The sequence below is a fragment of the Hippopotamus amphibius genome, chromosome 6, assembly GCF_030028045.1.
Source record: "Hippopotamus amphibius kiboko isolate mHipAmp2 chromosome 6, mHipAmp2.hap2, whole genome shotgun sequence".
NCBI classification, from domain to species: Eukaryota; Metazoa; Chordata; class Mammalia; order Artiodactyla; family Hippopotamidae; genus Hippopotamus; species Hippopotamus amphibius.
In genome coordinates, this window is record NC_080191.1 from 40,942,011 (window position 1) to 40,963,298 (window position 21,288).

Sequence of the window (21,288 nt, forward strand, 5' to 3'; positions counted from 1 at the left end):
ATAGTCTGTGGTGATGAGCAGAAGTAAATATTCTAAGTCAAATATTTGTTTTTAGATATTTTCAAGAGCTTTAATTCATATTACTAATCATTATCACATATTTACTAAGTACCCATTATGTATTGAAATCTGTTAACAGATATAGGACAAATTACAACAGCATAAAACTTGTTGACCTTGGGGAAACTAGGAAACAAGACACAGAAACATTAACTTAAAAAATACTCAATATTTATTAGTAAATATGTTGATGATGTTCCATATTCTTTCAGCTTGATTCACCTCTCTGCTAATTAGTGTGTAGACTGACTCTTTTGTAGATCACTTTTTGGATAAAGATGAACATTTTTTTTAAGCTTCTATTTTAGTTTCATCAATCAGAAGTCCTTCCACCTGTAATAACAGGGAAACATTTTATACTCCCCTTTCCTTATTCCATTTATAGTTAAAAATCATTTTTAAACTTTCCCTTTCCTCTCAAAGGTCCCATTTCATCTCTTGCACTGCTTTTCCAATTTTATGTCAATACGTCTTTGCTATTTCTTCGTAATCTTCACTTTATTAGTTTCAGAAACAATATGCCCTTTATATTAGCTTCAAGCTCTTCTTTCAGTTAATGTACAAAATTAGGCTGGAATTCTTCCAGAACTTTTTCAAAGAAGAACGCTAATGATAGCAGTGTGATGCACTCTGTATATCATCATTAAAATGATTAAAACTGTTATAAAGCACCTTTTTGTGCTCTGTGGTGTACAAAGAAATGGAAATTATTGCTATTCTCCAGAGAATCTAATACTGAGGAGGATGAATCACTAAAGGACATAAATTGTGAGCAAAAAATACATAAACCAAATAATACAGTTGTTATGGAAGATAAACTCTAGGCATTAATGAAGAGAAAGTGTTGCATGATATACGTGGTCTCAGAGACCATATACAGAGAGAAGGGTGGCATTATTATGGGATATACATGACGATCTTTTCCTTTTGACTCTACTTCAACTACAACTTCTCCTTCTCCACATTCTGCCCTCTCTTTTCTTCTCTTTCTTTTTTCTTTTTTGTTATAAATTTATTTACTTATTTATTGGCTGTGTTGGGTCTTTGTTGCTGCACGCGGGCTTTCTCTAGTTGCGGCGAGCAGGGGCTACTCTTCATTGCGGTGCACGGGCTCTAGGTGCACAGGCTTCAGTAGTTGCGGCACACAGGCTCAATAGTTGTGGCTCACGGGCTCTAGAATGCAGGCTTAGTGGTTGTGGTGTGTGGGCTTAGTTTCTCTGAGGCATGTGGAATCTTCCTGGCCCAGGAATTGAACCTGTATCCCCTGCACTGGCAGGCAGATTCTTAACCACTGCACAACCAGGGAAGTCCTCTTCTCTTTTGTTACATATTTCTCTTTTCCCTCCCCGAATCTCTTCTCCACTCAATGAAAGAACAATCCCAAACCCTATTTTGGTCCTAAAAAGAGCATTTACTCTTTTCTCAAATTGGTCCTTGCCCAGTGACACTAAGGATGAAGCGGCTTCTCCACTTCTAAATGGCTACTGTGGGTACTCCTGTTCAAACCCAGTCTCAGCTAGCTGGGATTTCTGCCTTCCAAAAGCACCACCAATTCCTCATTGAAAGACTGACATCATGATGCAGTAGAAAGAAAACTGGGAGTCAGGGACCATGAGTTATAAGCCCAACTCTGTCAATAGCTACTTGTATGGCTTTACATCAAGCTGGGTCTGAACATTCTTATCATCTGTAAAATGTGGAGGTTTGTGGCAGGCTAAATAATGGCCCCCTCCCCCTGCAAATATGTCTACTTCTTAGTCCCTGAAACCTATGAGTGTTACCTTATGTGGCAAAAGGGACTTTGCAGATGTGATGGTTAAAGAACTTGAGATGCATTACCTTGAGTTATCCAGGTGGACCCAAGATAAGCACAACTATCCTTATCAAAGGGACCCAGAAGGAGGCAGTAAGAGGAGAAGCCAAGGTGATGATGGAAACATGGACTGGAGTGATGCAATTTGAAGATGAAGGAAGTGGCCATAAGCCAGTGAATACAAGTGTCCAGTAGAAGCTGGAGAAGGAGAGGAAACGAAATCTCCCCTCATGTTCTTCAGAATGAACCAGCCCTATGGCCAACTTGACTTTAGCCGAGACTGATTTTGGACTTCTGGCCTACAAAACTGTAAGAGAGTAAATTTGCATTGTTTGAAGCCACCAGGTTTATGGTAATTTGTTATAGCAGCCAGAAGAACCTAATGCAAGGTTGCACTAGGTGACTTCTATGGCTGCTTCTAACTCTAATTGCTACTTCACAGCTATGACCCATTGCTAAGTGACCCAGACTTTGCAATACTTGGGTGCCTTAACAGATCTTTTTTTTTTTTAATTGTTTGACAAAGTTATCAAGTATTGCTTGTTCAAAACAGCAAGTGCATTTGAAGAAAGGCAACTGAAGAAAAGTCTCTGCAGTTTCATGTGAGATTGTGTTCCAAAAAGAATTGGTAGTCAGAGGAAAGCATTCATCTTCCTCCAGAATCTGACCCCAAATTACCATTCCAGCTTCCTCTCCCACTACATCCTACTCTCCAGCCCTATCAGTCTTCTCATCACTTCCCAAACAGGCTCTTCTGTGTCCCCATTTCTTTGCTGGTACTCAGCATGAAATGCTGTCTCCCTAAATCTGCCCAAAACTCCAACCAAATGCAAAGTCTTCTCGAAATCTCTCCCTGAGAACCCAGGTCACATTTAATCTTTTCTTCCTCTATTTCCCCCATGTATATCATTTGTCCTACTTCTGCTCAGACTCTAAAATCCTTCTTCTATTTAGTGCCTATACCTCAGTCTTCTCCATCAGACAGAAGGTACATTGAAAGCAATGTCCCTGACTTATTCATTTTGGTGTTTCCTGAGTACTGGGAGCAAAGTCTGCACAAAGTAGATGGTCCATATTTCTTGTATGAAAGTCACAGAGGACTAGAGCCAAAGGACCAATTATTGTTGCTTTTCATAAATATACATCTTAGTGCAAAATTCTTCCATAGGAAATGTTGTGAAGGAACATTTATTTATAGGTGTTCCCTATCTTTTCCCCTTATTTTCCACAGTGTTTTACTTCAGTGTAAACTTCCTAGGATTACCCCTCCTCTGATATACCATGAACAAGTAGGAAAAAATTAAACAAATCTTACTTGTATTTTTTTCCCAATAAAAAGATTGAAAGTTAACTCAGGAGCCAGGGAAAGAGTAAAGAGTTTTGTTAAAGCACGATACACTGTAATAATAGGAAAACATAACCCCTTCTGATTTACCTTTACCCCATCATTCTTTCTCTTCCTTGAAATTCAGAATTAGAGGCATTTTAGGAATTTAAAAACTATTTAAAAGTGTCAGGAGCAATCAACGATAATACCTCTTTACCCCCTTGTTCCAAACCAAATCCTAATTAAGTAAAGCTTGTCTGTAGAGCCTGAACAATAAAGGCAATTTATTCCGCCTGCTTTATATTAAACCATATCCCAGTATGGATTTCACGATGGAGAATCAAGAGGTAAAATCAGTTCATTCCAGAAATACCTTCTGGTGGTAGAATGCTTGTCACTTTACTCATTTCCTTAATCATAGTTGGCGACGATGCCAAACCCTTCATTTGGATAGCCAAGGGAGCTTAACTCTTAAATCCTCAGTACACCAAAAAAGGAGATAAGTAGGTAGTACCACAGTGCCTATTACTGTTATTTTTCAGACAGGTAAATAGATCCAAAGGTCAAATTCTCATAGTATGTCTGTGAACGAACCACAAAGAGGATGAAGTGAATGGATGCCCAGTCTTGTTTTATTACCACTTGCCCGGTCAACACAGTCCACTGAAAACCCCTGACTTGTTTGAACAGAGGTGTGTGAAGTCAGACATGTTGGATTCAAGTGGCAGTGACACTGGAGGAGATCCTACCTAACAGCTGTTTAGATTTAGCAACACGACAAATAATATTATCTTTATAAGCAGCGAGACTGGTTCTTTAAAGAAAAAAAACCTACTAACCCCTCTGACGGTAAAAGAACATCAGAACATCGATGATATGCTACTATCTACAAGTAAACAAACAAAACTCTCAGACTAAACCCAGGTCACCCCCACATACTAACATCTTCTTTCATTATGGGCCTTCAGGGACACAATGGATGTTCTGAGTGTTTTCTGGCCCAGTCTCCTCTTTAGGACACAGGTCGGGACAGTACAACCTCAAGGCTAAGATTTGGGATGAATGTTTATACTGCTGCTCCCAGTTCCCATTAAAAGAATTACAATGATATTGCAATCTGAATACTTCTGGAAAAGGCCTAAGGCGAGAGGACTTTATTCCAAAAAAGAACTGGTAGCTAAAGAAAGACAGAATAAAGAATGCCTAGTTCAGAAACTCTGGCCAAGTCAGTGCATTCCATATAAAATAAATTACATTTGTTGTCTGGCAAGAAAAAAAAAAAGCAGGAACTAGTTGTATATGTAAATTTCCAATAAAGATGTATGGATTCTGGATTTGTTAATTACTCTATTGCTCTTTATACTTTAAAAGGTAAATTTAAAGCAAGTGTTTGATCTGTGTATTTTGAGGACAGAAAGGCCCAGATCTGGGATAGGAAACCTCCAGGCTAGAAATGGTTCTTGGCAGAATTCCATATGGCCATTGATGGATTTTCTGAAATTATGTGTTCCTTGCTTCTATCCCTAATTATTTGGATGAATCAAATTTGAGAGAAAACAGGCATGTCATCTCAGACTTCATAATACTGGGTGTAGTCAGACGTAGTTTACAACAGAAAGTACATCTCTGAAACTTCATAAAAAGCACAAACCGAAGTCAGGCCAATGTAAGTTCAAATTTTGATTATGTCATTTGGCCTATGTGCCCCAGGGCAAGGAACTTAAGCTCTCTGAGCCTCAGTCTCCTCATCCATAGAATGGGAATAATAGTGCTTCCTCGCAGTGCTAAATAAGACAAAACATGTCATCAAGTCCACACGCAACGTGTAGACACTCCAAAAGGGGCAGCTATTATTAGGAGACCTGGGGGGAAGCAGCATTATTTATATAATGGATATATAAAATATCCTTTAGACTATTTTAAACTCCTTGAGCTTGAGTTCTAACACTGTCTTGTGTAAAATGTCAGGCCTCATATCTAGCAGGCACTAAATAAATATTTGTTAATTTGTTTAATTATATATTTTCTTCAAAACAAAGAAGTTATGCCAGCTTTCCCCCAGAGCTTCCATTTTCCGTGCTTTATTTATTAATTTTATCGACATCTTTGGAAGTAGTTTGCCACTAAATGGCAGAGAACAAAACAACAACAACAAAACCATTCTGACCATAGAACAACAAATGGCCCTCCACAGGGTATAAAAGAAGAATCTAAAGCAGGCAAAGCTGTCCCAGGAAGGTTGGTCTTGGTTGTCTGTGATGCTGTGTTGAGAGGGAAGGGAAGGTAATGGAAGAGAGCACAGAGGACGCAATGGGGAGTGGTGGACAAGGCAGGGTAATTTCAAGTTCATCTCTAAGGAACTCATAACTACTTAGCAGCAGAGCCAGGGCTAGAACCAAGGTCATCAGATTTGGACAGCAACAGCTGAGATCATGAGTCACCATCCACAGTATGCTAAGCTCTCTACCATGCTGCCTCCAGCTGGGAGCTTTGGCGAGTTCCATAACCCCTCCTGATTTGTTTCCTTATCTGTTAATTGAGAGGGTTGGACTAGATGAACCTACAGGTCCTTTCCAGTATTAATGGTCTATGTACATATGCTTCTATTTAATACAACTTGGCTCCCTAGATTATAAGACCTTACATTTTTGATAATGATTTAGAGTTTACCAAAAGCTTTTGAAGTTACCATTCTATTTGACCTTCACAACTACTTTGCAAGTCATGCATTTTCATCCCGCAATTTTACAGATAAAGGAACTAAATCTCTGAGAGATCAAGTAAGTCAGTCACAAGATTTGCTAGCAACGGAATTGTGCACACAATAAGCTGAGTGATTTAGTATCAAAAGTACAAGTACGTAATACAGAAGAAAAAAGTACAGATAGAAAGGATTGGTGGGAGGCAGGGAGGAAAAAATATAGCACAGGTTGACATAAAAGGCTAAAAGGCCAGAAGCACTTGTACAAATTCCCAAGGACAGGTAAAGACTTTTTTAAAAACAAAGAAGAGGTGGGCCCACTGCTTGACAGACGGCATAAAATGAACAGACAAGAAAGGATGAACTAATTCTCTCCTATTTTGTTTCTGCATTAGAAAGAGAGTATCTTTCAACTGGAAAGTATAGAACATAGTAAGGCTTTGAGATCAAAATAGTGGAGGAAATAATAAATGCACTTAAAAATCTCCCCTATTTATCCAGGGTCAAGTTCCCAGGCTCAGATGAACTGCCTCAAGTTTCTGAAAGGATCCATATTGTGATCGAAAGGCCAATTTCTTTAAATTCAGCATTTACAGAAACTAAAGAAATGCTGACAACCTAGAGATAGACAAACGTTCCAACTTCTTTAAAAGGCAGTTTCCAAAAATTACTGACAAACATTTGACATCAATCTTTCACAAAGTTCTACAAAGGTAGATTGGTTAAACAGGTGATATGTGGAACTTACCAAAGGAAGTACCAATCAAAGACAGCTCCCATTAGGTAACCGAGAATAAGTCAAAGTCAACTAGTTTCATAATGAAGTTATTAGAGTATCAGTTTAGAAATGCTATAAACGTGGTATATATTCATTTCTAAAGGTAACTGGCAACTTTTTCTTTAATACCGTCATAGAATCAGCTACATGATAGTGCAGTTAGTGGATTCATAATAAACTGAATACTTCAAAGAGAATTGATAAATATTAATTAATCAAATTTGCATGTGAGACAAAGAATGAACGATTTGTCAAAAGACAGATCAAGATTTTAAAAGATCTTGATCTCTCTCTTCATATTACCTGCCTGCACTTTCCCATCCCCAGACCTAGAAGATAATATGTTAGGCCTGAATGTGCTAAGAGGAATAAGAAAATTATGAAAAGATTAATTGCAATGGGGAATAGGAAGAAACCTGGTTTGGACCTACCAATATCATTGCTTTCAGATGGGCCATGTCTTAATAAAAAATAAATGGTTGCCAAAGAGGAAGGGGTGGGAGGGTGGATGAAATGGGTGAAGGGGGGTATTTGTATGGTAATAATGGTAACTAGACGTACCATGGTCTATTAATTTTGTAGTGTACACAAATATCGAATTACTATATTGTACATCTGTAACATAATGTCATATACCAATTTTAACTCAATTTAAAAAAAAATCTTTGTTAGAATTCACCAATGAAGCCATCTAGTCCTGGACCTTTTGTTTGTTGGGAAGTTTTTGATTACTGATTCAATCTCCTTACTAGCAATCAGGAAAAAAAAAAAAAAGAAAAAAGAAAAGAATAAATGGTGGAAAGCCCATAGTTAAAAAATAAAAAGATCTTGACATGCTGAAACTAGAGGTTTAAATGTTAATAGAGATCAGTGAAAAGGTACACTTAGGTTCTAGGAAACAACTTAGAGGGACCTGCTGGTTGGTTTGAGACATTTGAAAATTTCTTTCATGGTAAGGACCTCGTGACCTGCAGTCCCAAATTCTTTGATTATGGGAAGCATAGCTGCATGCGTTTGCAGAGAAGGGCACTGGTGCTGAGAGCTAGAGGCCCCACCTTCTGTGAGGGACAGCCCGATCAGATACCGCACTCCCAAAGCCAAGGATCAAGGAGAGAGCCGGCAGTAAATTCTCACTATGTGGTTCTGACAGTGAGATGGAAGAACTATTGTGAGAGTTGCGCATCTTTGTCACACGATGAATGTTTTATAAGGACCTGTGGCCTTTGTTAGAAATATATCACATTCTTAGCAGAGAAAAAGGAAGATGTTCTGAATGAATGAATGAACGAATAAATAAACGGCTGAAGACAGAGTACAGGTTTCTGACATTTCCCCTTCCCCAAAAGGTGTTAGTAATAGTCAGAGCTCATTAAAGAATACCCACAATCTTCCAGAAACCTAGATTTTATTCAGAAGGCTGGTCCTCTCATTTCTGAACTCCCTTAATATTGCCCTTTGGCACTGTGGCCCTCAGGACCTTGACCAAATAGTCTTTGTTTTTATTTCTACTGGTTCTGTTTTTGAGACATTCAATGCAAATAAGAATTCCTAAATATAGGACTCGGTGTCCTCCTAAAAGTCTGCTGCCAGTACACATTCTCTGTTGACACGCTTGTGGAAGGAAAAGGCAGCCAATGAGGCACTGATGCTGAGCGCGGGAAGCCCAAGAAGCCTGGGTGGGAACAAGGCTGTTTGTCCCATGTCACAGTTTTGTAATTCACATGGCAGAAGAGAAGCGTGAGTGAGCCTGTAGGTTTCCAAGAGAAAAGGAAGTGGGTGAGGAGGGAACTCATGACCTTCCACTTGCAAAGTGCAAATCATATACTTTATTTCAATATAGCATAGCAACTAAGGTGTTTTTCCCTATAGAGAAATTTGACCAAAGGATCCCCAGGGAAAATGTACAGTCAGGGAAACCCATATTTATATAGATGAGTCTCTGTCTTCATGTAGGATGAGAACTGGAAAGTTTAAACTTTTACACAATTTGTTTCCAAGACTCTCCTCTGCATGGCTGTTTCAGAGGCCACTGGCCTGCAGACTCAGACCCCGAGGGCTAAGGGACAGCAAATTTTCTCCCAATTCTGGATAAACACCCACAGAAATATCCACACATATACACAGATACTATACACATTCTGCTTCTGTCTACAGATTTGATTCACTTTTAGGTATCTTATAAAAGATACTGATCATCTGATTTCATGATCACAAATATTCAAATTTCAGGATGTAATTGATAATGCTGCTTAATACATATAGCCGTAATAAATAAATGTGTAGTTAAAAAAAAAAAAGGAGTTCTAGGAAAAGCTGGAATAATGTTTGTTTTGGAGAAAAGACCAATTTTTTCCAATTCCACGGAGATTTTTCTAGCACTTGTATTCAAGATGCTTCCAGCCTCTGCAAAGTATCCAAAGAAGAGGACAGAATCCATACCCTAGAGGAGATGCAAATGTGCTGACGCAGGTAAGGCTGGGTTTCCGCCACTGCTAATAACAGGCGCAACCTGGAGTGACTCCAAGCACAATTTTTTTCTTTAATTCTCACGGCAGCTCTGCAAAACACGTACGATTGTCCTCATTTTAAAGATGAGGAGACAGACTCAGTGAGGGAGGTAACATATCTGAGCCACACAGTCCAGGAAACACATTCACAGTCGCGTTCCCATCTGCCTGCCTCCAGAGTCTGTGCTTTCCCTTTTACACCACGTGTGTCCCCAATAACTACAATACAGACTAAAATACCAAAGTGTCATAACAGCAGGACAAAGGCCTAAAAAGGGTGGGAAAAGAAAGAAATCCTGACTGGTTAGCTGGGACCAGGAAAGCCTTTGTGAAGAATGAGACATTTGAAACAGGCTGAAAAAAGTAGAATGTCAGCAGGTAGAGATGGGGGGAGTATGATAAAAAAAAAAACCTCTAAACCATGGCCTGAAATGCACCTTGGGCTGCAAATTTCATTCTTTTCTCTAATTTTAGGTAGATAAAAATTATTATCATTCTTTAAACTTATGAGTTGCTATCTTAAGAGAGTATAAAGACTTTTCATCTTTATTGATAACCATGTAAAGAAAATGAACTAAAATTGCAAGGAAGGTTTTAAGTTCATATCCCATGCCTTATAATTTAAGAATGGTGGTACGGACACTGACACCAGTAAGAGAAAAAAAAGGAAAGGAAAGGAAAGGGAAGGGAAGGAAAGGAAAGGAAAAAGAAAAAAATTTTAAAAGCATCTTACGTCTCAGTAGCTAGAGAATGTAATTCAGCTGTTTCTTTTTAAGGTTATGCTGTCTGTGTGCAAGAGATCAGTATAAAGACCCTTTGAGGCCTCAGTCCTTGAATATATCCGTAACAAAGCCTTGTAAATACAGACCAAAAAAACTAGCCTGCAAGGTTTTTTTTCTTATTTTACTGCATGTTATGCAATCAGGAAATAAAATAATTCATATTTCTTAGTTATGAAAAATTACATGTAGATGCTATTCCAAGCAATAAAACCAAATCAGGGGCAATTAATAGCAATTGGGCTTGTTTTCAAGATTTCTCAAGGATATGTGCATTCTCATGAACATATACACAAGCAGGTTCTGAACCCTTCCCGTGGTCTTCTAGGCTAAATAAAATTTAAGTTTAAGGCCTTGCATGTACTACCGGTGTTATTTTATAATCAACACAAGACCAGTGTTATCAATTTATTCTAAAGTGAAACTCTCAAGATTGCAAAGAAGCTGGTCTAGACTGAAAGGTGATGTTTACAATGATACCTGGAAGAGCGGGGAGAGGGTATAGGCTTTGGAAGAAAACAAAAAAAAAAGATTTAGACCGGCAAGTACAAGAGGACGAGTATTTGCCACATTATACCGAGATTCACACAAGAGTACAGATTTTAGAAGAGATGCTAGATGCTAGATGCCAGGTCAAGGTGAAGTGGAGCTCCTGTGGTCTCCTCAAGCTTCCAGCCTTTGGGATAGTTTCACAGTGTTATTGCTATGGTCTGAATGTTTGTGTCCCCCCAAAACTCCCATGTCGAAATCCTATGCCCAATGCGATGGTATTCGGAGGTGGGGCCTTTGGGAAGTGATGAGGTCACAGGGGTGGAGCTTCCATGAGTGAGATCAATGTTTTTATAAAAGAGACCCCACAGAGCTCCCTAGTGCCTTCCACCACGTGAGGACATAGGGAGAAGTCGGCAGTCTGCAGCCTGGAAGAGGACCTTCACCAGAGCTCTACTGTGCTAGCACCCTGACCTCCAGAGAGGAGATTAGTAGGTGATCAATAATTCAATTTGGAGCATGTTGCTTCGGGGCTTGAGATACTCATAGGATATTCAGGGAGAGCTATCAAGCAAACAGTTAAAAATGTAACGGAGCTCAGGGAAAAGTTTGAGAAAATTACAAAATCAAAAGAACAAATGTTTGCTTCTACTATTGTTACTAATAACAATAATTAGGAGAGCAGCAACTTGAAAAATGGGTTGAACGTAGCCAGATTCTTTTTAGGAAGAATAACTGACAACAGCATGAGAGAAGAAATGGGAAAGAATCTAGAGGTGGGAATACCAGGTTATTACAAACATCTGTCTGGAAGTGGTGAGGGACTAAATTCAGAGTGGCCACAGGAATGAAATGGGACTGCCAAATTTGAGATTAATTTTAGGGCAAAATTTCTAGGATTTGGCAATGAAAAAATTGGGCTAGGAAGTGAGAGAAAGGGAAGCATGAAGATTTTCTTAAGATTTCTAACTGAGAATAACAGGTGGGTAGACATTATCAACCAGCCCAGCATAAGTCAAAGTTTTCCTTTATTCCTTATTCTTTCCTTTGTACTCATATACTACATTCCCTCTAGGCTCTGACAGGTTTCAAAGATCTTGGGCCTAAATATAATCCTGCTGGTCAGAAGAAAATAGATCAGTTGCCTTTTTAAATACTTATAATTTCCAGTCCATGAATACGTAGCTTGTAGTAGTTGAAAGGAGATTTAATAAATTGTGTCCTGGGACTGAAAGTAGTGATTCACTACTAACGAATGATGCTGTTGTTTAAGCCCATCACTCATTACCTCATTAGTCTTCACAGCAGCTCTTACAGGTCTCCACTTCCCTAAATGGAAGATAATGCAGATCAGCTCATCCAACTCTATTATTGCCCATCCATCTCCATTCCACCCCCATCAGCATCCCAGAGGCTGAAGAGCTACAGAACTTTCATCATTTGCCAGATTTGCTTACAGCTCTAGTTCCTTCCAAAGTCAAACTTCCAAAACCAAGCAGACCTAACCACCCAGGATTTGGAAGGAGACACCATTCTAGCAACCCTGCTACTTCTAGTAGTATCATGGCAGTGACGGCGTCTGGTTTTCTTGTCTTTTCTGAAGCAATAATTACAGAGATCTTGTTATGGGTTGAATTGTGTTCCTGAAAAATGTTGAAATCCTAACCTCCAGTACCTGTGAATGAGACCTTATTTGGAAATAGTCTTTGCATATAATCATTTAAGATGAGGTCATTAGGGTGCATCCAATCCAATGTGATTAGTGTTCTTATAAAAGGAGGAAACTGGGCACATAGGCAGATGCATGTGAACATGAAAGTAGAGATTAGACTGATTTATCTACAAGCCAAGGAACGTCAAAGGTTGCTGGCAAACCACCAGGAGTTAGGAGAGAGACAGGGAACAGATTCTCCCTCACAGCTCTCAGGAGGAGCCAGCACTGTTGACACCTTGCTCTTGGAATTCTAGCCTCCAGAACTGTGACACAATACATTTCTGTTGCTTGAGCCAAGCAGTTTGTGGCACTTTGTTAAGCAGCTGTAGAAAATTAGTACAGGTTCCAATGTCTGGTCCCTAATTTTGTGGGTGTTGAGAGGCAGGGAATGGGAAGAGGGGTGCATCCATATTGACGACGCACATTACAGCATAATGGGCTATTCCCAGAGCTAGCAGTTATAACTTCAGGTTTTTAAAATTTCCTTCCTTCTTCTTTCAAAGGCAGCAGCTACTTAGGTAGGCCAATTCAGTGGTGGTTCCTGAAAGTTCAGTCTAGAACCTGCTTCTGACTTCCCATTCTTAGAATTAAGTCCCATTTTCTTAAACTAGGTCCAGTGGATTCTGTTAACTATCCTCACTATAGGAAACCATGACACTCCAAAATGCATCAATGATTCTAGCCCACAGAAAACAGAAGTTCAATTTTTTTCTTGGGCAATACAGCACGTGGATCTGTAACAAGTATAAATAAACCAAAGCAGAGTGAAATTAGGGAGTGGGTCTAATTGAAATTAGATCACAAATTTAAAAAAAAAAAAAAAAGTCTATTCCTTTTAGAGATTTCTATATTTGTAGGAAAAACACTGACCTTACTGCAGTAGTAAGCTTTTCCTTAACTAAGTACAATAAGGGAAAGACAGACAGAGGGGTGGGGTGGATAAGGATGGAATTTATAAATATGGGTGTAAACTTTTTTGGTCAAATAGAATTTTTGGCAGTCTTATAGTTTTGGGAAGCTCCTTTGGAGATTCTATAATACAAAACTTCAGAGAGAAACCAATCACTAAAGAACTGAGGCCCAAGGCTTACATGATTTGTAGACAACTCTTCACAAACAATGTGAGTGATGTACAAGGCTAAAATTCACAACAATATTGTTAATAATCATAATATTTAGAGTTAGTTTTTTTAAAGCCATAGTGCTTCCTGAGTCCAGACCTTTTCTACTCCAAATGGGTTAACCAAGTCTCAGAGAGGTAAAGTGACTAACTCAAAGTCAAGCAAATAGTGGTCTGATTATTTAAAGGACAAATAACTAACCCTTATGTAAGCAAAGAAAAAAAAAATGTCTCTCTCACTGTCCTCAGAAAGCATGGTTAAAGAGCCGGGTGTATATTACACGCTAATAGATATGCACAGAGAAATTTGGGCAAAGTTCTGTTTATCTAATGCTGAGAGCACTGACTCAGATGGACAGGTAAACAAAGAACATAGGATAGAGAGTTCAGCTGAGACTTCAAGGCCTAGATCAAATGAAGTCTCCCAGCACATGTCTGTCTCTGGATCCCAGAGCACTGCAGTCTTTTCTCCGTTACAGTGTTTGTCACTTATTTGTTTATTGCACTTACGTAGTGCCGATGCTGTTCCAAGTGCTTTCCTTGAAACAAGCCCACGTGATATGTCCTAGTATTATTCTCATTTTAAAGATGGGGACCTACAGGACAGAGATAGGTGGAACAGGATTCAAATCAAGGCTGGCTGGGACCAGAGTCCATGCTCTAACCAGAGTCCCTCCCCTACACCCCTTTCACCATGTTAAGGCTGTAGGCATCCACACCCAACCTTTTCTTCTACCCACAAGTGTACTGAGAGCAGAGTTCGCCCTGAGTCATGTCCATATTCCAGGGAACATGTAAAATAGTGCCTGGGGAAGACTTAGAAATCAAATCATTAACTAAATAAATGAATAACAAATAGGTGAAGAAGGCATAAGGGCATCTAGGCAAGAACGCATCTGTGATAACGGGGCTAGGGAAATACCATCCTTTCTCTTTGGTCATTTCATTCCCATGTACTCCCCACGTGCTACTTTCCTTAGGCTGCTGTGCTAAAATGTGTTAAAATGTATGAATTGTAGGGGAAATAGCCAGCTGTGGGATGAGAGAGAGCTAGCTCTTGATGAAACTCTGAAGAAGAAATGTGACTTTGCTGCTCTCGTTCTTCCCCTTCTGTTTTCTTTTTCCCCAGTTTGGGTGGCCCCCATGTGAAGTGTCCTGGGCTGCACCTGATGGGTTTGGAGAGGTCACAGCTGGGCCTCCAGGAAGAGAACAATCTGATCACAGCAGTGGGACAATCACCTTAAGGATCTACAGGCATGTGCTATAAAATACATATCCACTCAAACCTATGATTCAGCCCCACTCAAATGTTCCCTGTCGTTTAGATGTGAACACTTGATTTACCCTTCCCTCATAAACTGCCATAAAATCGCCTTAGTGCATGACTCACTTTCTTTCATTTACTTACATTTCAGTGATGATAATTAACCTTGGCTAATAGTTCTCTTCACTAGACTGACTCAGGGATTGTTAAAAGCAAAAGGCTCACATAATAGATGGAAGATGGAAACACAACATGCAACTTGGCTGATATGTTCTAGCACTGAAATCTAACACGTTCTTATTAATTCAAGTCCTCAGCTGGGAGGTCTCTCGGTCAAAAGCAGGGGCTCTGGAATCCAAGTCCTCGATTTTGGTCAGTTTTGTGGTAGCAGTAGTTCAAGAACTGGCAGCTGGGGCAGAAAAGCAAGAAACAGAATGGAAGTGTTTTCTTTCTACTATTATATCTTATAATAAATAGTCTATTTGATTACCTATTTGGCTTTACATTTCATGATATGTTCCTCAAAAATTAAACATAGAATTACCATATGATCCAGCAATATCACTTCTAGGTATGTACCTAAAGAACTGGAAACAGTTATTGAAATCAATACAAAAAGCATTTTCATTTTCATAGCAGCACGATTCCCCATAACTAAAACATGGGAAAAACCCAATGTCCAGCAACAGATAAATGGATAAACAAACTGCGGCATATATACAGAGTGGAATGTTATTCAGTCATAAAAAGCAATGAGTACTGATATACACTACAACACGGTGAATCTTGAAAACACACGCTAAGTGAAAGAAGCCAGACACAAAAGGCCACATATTGTGTGGCTCCATTCACACAAAAAGTCCAGAATAGGTAAATCCATAGAAACAGAAAACATTAATGGTAGCCAGGGGCTGAGGGAAAGGAGAAATGGGGGAGTGACTCCTTAATGAGTACCAGGTTTCTTTTTAAGGTGGTGAAGATGCTTGGAAACTAGATAAAGATGATGATTATACGACACTGTAAATGTACTAACTGCCAATGAGTCGTTCACTTTCAAATAGTTAACTTTATGTTATGTGAATTTGACCTCAATTTTCAAAAATTGCATGTCTTCCCATTGAGACATTATTAATACACTAAATAAAAGTGTACACTTACCATTCTTCTGCAAATCAGTATGGCACATATTCTACCATATAAGGATGATGTTCAAAATATTTAATAACCAGCAAGGAACACATGCTCCCAATCAGAAATGACACCTCCCATTAACAATCAGCGCAAGCCAGCTGACTGTCAGCCCTTCTCAGCCTTCAGACAGAAAACCACTGAAGAATCATTTTCTATATGAGCCACGCATTACAGGTCAGCAGGCATGATCTCACTGACTCCTTACCAACAATTCGGACTCATTAGGAAAGGGATATTTCTTCCATTTTGCAGAAGAAGCTAAAGTTCAGTGAGGTTAGGCAACTTACTCAGGATCACATAAATATTGAATGGTAGAACCAGGACTCACATTCAGGAATTCTTATTTCAAACCAAGACCTCTTTACTGCACAAAAGTCGTTTTTCCCAAGATGACTTACATTCAAACAACTCAACTGCTACAGATTTTTGGAAAAGATATTGGCCCTCTAAGCACCCTTCCAGATTTTTTAATTATTGAAAGGAAAGGGTAGAAAATACCAAATGAAGAAACAGGCCAGATTTCTTGGAATAAGCTTGATGGTATGGGTACATTAATAAAACTAGTATTTGACAATTTAGTATTTTGCAAAACTATGTACCCTGGATATAAATGTCGCAAAAAATTACTCCTTCCCCCACCCTTCACCACCAAACCTGATGATCACGAAGTATCCGGGGCCGGCCTTCAAGAGCAGACAACCTGTTCAGTCACACAGGGCCCTGTGCCCAGAACTTTCATGGCTTAAAGCTCTGCTGCTTCCACCTTGAAATTCTTAATCATTTTTGAACAAGAGGTCCTGCTTTTTTATTTGGCACCAGGCACTGCAAATAATGTGCTGGGCTTGCCAGCATCTAACTAATTTTAATCCTTATCTGACCTACTTAGAAGAGCTATTATGAGCATTGAATGGAGTAATCTTATACAGTTCTTTACAGTTTATAAAGTATTTTCTCATAAACGTTATTCTTCTTCAGTTAACGGATTTGTGATTATTTAGATTCACCGCCAGGCGGCTCCTTGAGGAATATATTTCCCACCTAGACTCAGGTCTCCTGAGGCTCAGGGAAGGATTCTTGAAGCTTCTACTGCTGCCTTTGCAGCCTTCAGCAGTAAGCAGAAAGGCCTCGTTTGCACCCCCAAATGTATGAAGAACCCCCTCACTCACTCCCACTTACTCTCTATGTCACTCTGTTCACACCCCTCATAGCACTGTCACCTCTGTAATTTAATTACTCTTTTCTTGTTTGTTCATTTTCTGTCAGCTTCACCAGAATGTAAACTCTACAAGGGCAAGAACTTCTCTGTTTTCATCAGTGTGTATTTCCTGCATATGGAAGGCACTCAATAAGTAATTTATTGAATGAATGAATAATGAATGAATGAAGAAATGAATGTTCTTTTCCAGTAGACCTGAGAAGGCTGCTTTCTGCACTGACTCTAAAGCACTGTGATGTCCTTTGGTCCCATGGTCAACGGGTGGATTCCGTTGGAATGTATCGGTTTAACTATCAGCTTATTTATCTACCTGCTCTGAAAATGAGATTCTAAAAGATAATAAAAAATGGCTTTGGAATGTGTACTAAGCCTATGGTGCACAAGGTACAGAATGTTCTCAGAAACAACAGCACTCACGAATAATGAGGCAGCCGCTTCCCCGACTTTATGGCCCTGCCTGCCCAGTGTCCTCGCCCACAAACCTTTGCCTTCTGACCTGCATCTGAATTCTCCCCTCTTCCATGTGAGATAACACATGAAATCCAAGAGAATAACCTATATCCTGATTCTTGGCGGCCACATGTGCTCAATGGTTTGCACCCAGCTACATGCTTAAAGCCCTGCTACTTTATGGAAAGAATGTAATTTACACCATCTACCGCTGCTCCCAGCAGAGCCCCTGACCAAAGCAGCTTTATTCCATTCAGACTGTGAATGCTAGATTGCTCCAGATGGCAAAGCTGAATCAACAGACCCCGGCAGGAAGGTTGGGTTTATTTCACAGCAGGTAGGAATGTGCAGTTGAAGCACAAACAGAAAATTTCTTTGACCTTCCCTGAATTGTGTGTTTGCCGTGTTTAATAAAGTCAGGATCTCTTAGCCTATTTGCTCCATACACAAAATTTTTTGACTAGCATATTTACATGTAGCTTTACCCATATGAACCAGTGTCATTTACACATACACACACACACACACAAATTCTCTCAATACATGCTCATTGTAAAAATTTCAAATAATGTAAAAGTATATAGAATGATATATAGAGTCCTTTATCCCACCCCACTCCTTTCTCCCAGAGGTATCTTTTTAACATTTTAAAGCATAATATTTCTCTGTTAACGTTTTAAAATATATTGTTCTGACACTCTTTCTGCCTTTAAAAACATTTATTTAAAAACAATTATAAAAAGCATTTATAAAAACCTTCATTGACTTTAAAATGTACATGTTCTCATATATGAACATTTCTGAAATTGAGCTGGCTTACATTTGATAGCTTCTTTGATTCAGTGAAACACAAAATTTTTCAGTTTTCAATTAAATGGTTCTTGCTCGATGTATTATTTTGACACTTGTTCTTCAAGTGAACCTAAATAAGTTCTCGACACAATATGTACCACTCTTACTGCATTTATATCCATATTACTGTTTTCTGTTTTTAAGCTGTAAAATATATGGTTATAGCTCTCATGTCTTCAAATTGCTTCTAAATTTACTCCTGACCCCTCACACAGTGCCATAAGCATAAAGGCCCAAGTCCTTTATAAAATTTGATGAGATAAAGAATTTGGATCACACTCTTGGAAGCACCCTTGTAAACTGTAGCTAATATGCATACAGAAATCCTTCCTCATGCTGAGGGCAATCAGTGTGTCATTTGACTTACACACTGGTTTATTTATATTTTCTTTAAGCTGTGTAGTTGGGAATGTTCCACCATGTGACACATATATACCCCCTCTGAGAACTGTGGGTTCTGCAACATCTCACCATTTTCTCCTGATAGGAAATGGGGAAGTAAGGCATTTGCTAACTCCACTTCTGCTTTTGCCCCCAGCAGCTACCACGTAACACTTTCCTTCCTATCCCACCCCCCAGTTCCTGAGCAGCCTTAGACTCTCTAGAGCTGACCCAGGGGCTGAGCAGGGTTGGGGTGAACTCACAGAGACCACAGTCACGTTGAGTAAGAGTGTAGAGAATGGGAGGACTCTGCCTTGCACTTGGACTAGCTCCGGCTCAGAATCAGCCTCCAAGAAGTAAGTTAGCTCTGGTCCTCTCAAGAGGGATGAGGTTCAGATGAGGTCGGGACTCCTCAGTGCAGCATGGAACTAGATGCCCTGTAGATTCTGGGGCCTGCCCCACATTGTGGGACTCTTGGGGACTAAGGAAACCTAGACTTATTCTACCTCTGACATAAGAGGATAATTGAGTGAGCCCCAAACGGTGCCCAGAATATGGAGTTCTGCAGCAGAAAACTGATTCCTCAGCAAAAACAGCATCTCACCCTTTTGACACAGTAAGGCATTTACAATAGCCACAGTGTAACTATTCCAATAGTCCAAAAGGACAAATGGGAACTTGGATTTTGAACCTGTGAGATCAGTCAGCATTCTCTCCATTTGCCTTCATGGGAAGGAGGCCCTGCAGTGGCTTTTGACCCGATGGCCTGATCTCCAACTGCCATATAGCCAATCAGAACCATGAATCTGCCACAAATATACCAGTTGCCATCCACCTCCAAAAAAGACCCCAACTTGATTCACCCATCGCCATCCCTCTGCTACCCCCCTAGTCCGAGCTGTCATCATCTCTTGCCTAGGTTATTGCACTAGTCTCCCGAAAGCTTCCTTGCTCCTGCTATTATTTTCCACCAATCTATCTCCATATATAAACCAGTGTAATCTGAAAACATCGATTTCCTATGTCACCTTCACCATACCCCACTGAAAAGCCTGTGGTTTTCTACTGCACTTAGCATAAAACCCAAAGTCCTTGGCCTGGACAAGTCCCCATACACTGACCTCCCCAGCATCTCCTCCTACACATGATATCCAGACACCAACCTTGAGCATGCAGAGTGCTTTCCTGTTGCAGTGGCTGTTGCCTCTGTCTAGAAAACATTCACTTCTATTCTGAGCATAAACTGCTCCCTTGCATCTCAAAGTCTCCACTATAACATCACCTGCTCAGCGCAGCTGTCCCCGGGCACCTGTTTCAAGCCTCCTCTCCCGTCACTCTGTCATATCACCCCATTTACTTCCTCCTTTAAGACCGCTTATTATGCTCTGTAATTATCCTACGTGTGTACTTCTGTCTCCCTATATGAAAATTTAAACTTCTGAGATTGAGGAACGTTGTTAGTTTCTCCTTTTTCTAATCTAGACTATTTCCCAAACAATTCAGAAAATTAATTAAAATTCATTGGGAAGTGCTGCATACCATTAAAATCCACTAGCCCAGGGCTGCCTGTGACAGGATGCGGGGAAAGGTTGAGTGAAAGCAGAATAAAGCAGCTGATCACAACCCAGGTGCGCACCAGCATTGCAAATCTGCAAGCATCCTCTGACCTGCCAAATCACAGTCTTGAGGGGCACAGTGTGAACATCCTTAATTAGGAAGTTTCATGAGTGATTCTGCTGCATTCTGTCTCAACATGATCAGAAAGAGCCTTTCCTTTGCCTTTGTAGTCACCAGGGCTCAGAGTGGACTGTTAGGAGGTGATAACACATGGTCAGAGCAAGACTTCAACCGTCCTGCCTTAGGAGAAACAGCAGGCACAGAAGTACCCAGATGGGTGAGTGCAGAGCTTTCAGAAGTTTCGCCACAACCCAGCCTCCCAGGGAAGCATATGAAGCAACTCAGATCAAAGGGCTTTTGTGGGGTGTATGTGAGCAGTATAGGTGTGTGTGTGTGTTTAAAATTGCTCTTTTTACAAAAGTAAAATATTGTAGAAAATTTAGAAAATACAGAAAAAGTATAAAGGAGATATTTTAGCACCAAAAAAAAAAAAAAAAATCACCATAGCCACTAATACTTAAACTGAGTGCTTACAATCTGCCAGGCATTTTCCTATATTCTTCACATTTATTTATTTCTTTAGCTCTCACAACAACCCAATGAGGTGTTTTCCTCACTCATTTTACAGATGAAAAAACTGAGGCACGGAACAGTTAGAAAATTTGCCCCAAATCATATAATCCTAGGATTTTAATTTAGCAATTTTCCTCCAGAACTTACATTCTTAACTACTGTGCAGTAAAGCTCTGTGTGGTTGTGTATATTTGTATTTGTACAAACATGCACACATTTATATACATAATGGGGCAAAAAAATGGTTTAAATATTAACAATCTTTCCTCATCTTTTTATGGCGGAAGAAAGCTTATTTTTAGTTACCTTCCTGATCTCTGAAAAATAAATACAATTTTTTAGAGTCACTTTTTCCAATTAAGGTAGTGATGATATTCCTATTACCAGAAGTTGTGTTTGCTTACTTGTTAAATCATGAAAGGGCGTGTGATTTTATCAAATATTTGTTCTACAGCT

The 21,288-nt window shown here is 39.6% G+C and overlaps 1 long non-coding RNA gene across 1 annotated transcript in view; it reads right to left on the minus strand.

The window, feature by feature from the left end:
• Nucleotides 1-320: 320 nt before the first annotated feature.
• Nucleotides 321-21,288, minus strand: part of LOC130855474 (uncharacterized) — a 33,937-nt gene continuing 12,969 nt past the window's right edge. The window contains exon 3 of the long non-coding RNA XR_009054324.1: nt 321-393. This is a non-coding gene — a long non-coding RNA (uncharacterized LOC130855474). The remainder of the gene's footprint in view (nt 394-21,288) is intronic.